Raw genomic sequence first — 1,661 nt, 5'->3', positions numbered from 1 at the left:
TGAGTAATTAGTAATCAATAACTAATTATACTTTATAATAATATAAAGAGTCCTATAAAAAACAGGTACCACTATTGCTAAGCCTAAAGTTTGCTCCTCGTTCTGAATTGGAAAATGAGATGGCACCAATAATGACAGCAACTTAGTCATCAAGTATTGCTCAATAATGCATCTTACTATTCCAGTGTCGGTTTTTTATTTTTATTTTTTTTCCGTACTCTCTTAGTGTTGCGTAGAATAAGAAATGTGATTGCCATATTGATGGGACCAACCATGAGTACTATAAATACGAGTGGAAGAAGAAGAGTGGATGCATGCACAATTATCAGCAAAGAAGAGATAGAAAACCCTAAGTGTTGGCAACAAAGAGGAAGAATTTAGCGCTCCATCTCAACCAATACAAGCATTTCTTGCAAGCAAAATTTGCAGGTTCTTACTTTCTTGTTTCACTTTATTGTATACCTTTTTGATAATAGTGTTTTAACAATAATGAAGTTGAGTTTGTAAATACATTAATTATAGTTTTTGTTGTTAAAAAAATAAAAAATAAAAAAATACAAGTATTCACAAGTTCACAGAAAAATATATATATAAATTTTCATTTGTTATTTCAATATATTCATAAAATAATAACAACATTATATGCATATAAATATCTTGTAATAATAAGATGGATTAATATGTGTGATATGTTTTTGAAACTTTAAAAAGTTAGAATCGACCCTCGATCTAGATCTTTCACTTAATTAATCATTCTATTATAATTTTTTGTTAAATTCGACAAAAAATGTGTCGCATACTATACGTGTGTGTGACTTAAATTGTCTATCCGACATATAAAAATACAATTATGCTCTTAGATTAAGAGAAAAAAAACACAAATAAAAGCATCTGATATTTAGTCGTACGTGGAGATCCTCGGCTAGCCTATGGGTCTTCAGCCACTGAGACCCACGGCCACAGCCTACCATTGAGACTGGCCCATGGAGTCGTGGAGACTCATGGCCAAGCTGGGGTTCTCCTTCTATGGTATTTTTCAAAAAACTTGTTTTTATCAACTGAGGTTTAATGGATAATTTGAACCACATGAAGGTCACATGACTCATTGCCATCCATGTTAATAGAGAATGCTGACATAGGCAGCAAAGCGAAAGGACCTCGTAATTTGAAGGGGCCGATTGTAACTTTTTAAAGTTTGAAGATAATTACAAATGAGACGTAAGTTCTAGAGAACTAGGAGCCTGTATGGGATTAGGTTAAGAACCTAAAAAACAAGGTTTTAGTATTTAAAAAGATGTGCCAATCAAAAATGTTTAGTAAAAAAGAACTTAAATACACTTTTACTTTTTTGCTCTTAAAAAATAAAAATTAAAAAAGACCAAAACTACGTTTTGAGAAAGCTTGAAAAATGAGATTTGTTTTTGTTTTTGTTTTTTGTTTTGTTTTTTTTTTTTTTTTTGTAAAAAGCTATTTCAGACTTTTTATAGAGATAAAAACTTTATTTCCCAATACAATCACAAACAAGCTTTAAGTAAAATTTCTTTTTCTTTTTATTTTTTTGGTTATTGGACCCTTATAAACAACTTTTACATAATCTATCTAAATCAAAAATTATATGACAGGTTATGTGTTAAATTATCAGTTATCCAAAAAGTTTAAAT

The sequence above is a fragment of the Corylus avellana genome, chromosome ca1, assembly GCF_901000735.1.
Source record: "Corylus avellana chromosome ca1, CavTom2PMs-1.0".
Taxonomy (NCBI): domain Eukaryota; kingdom Viridiplantae; phylum Streptophyta; class Magnoliopsida; order Fagales; family Betulaceae; genus Corylus; species Corylus avellana.
Note: the sequence above shows the minus strand (reverse complement) of the source record.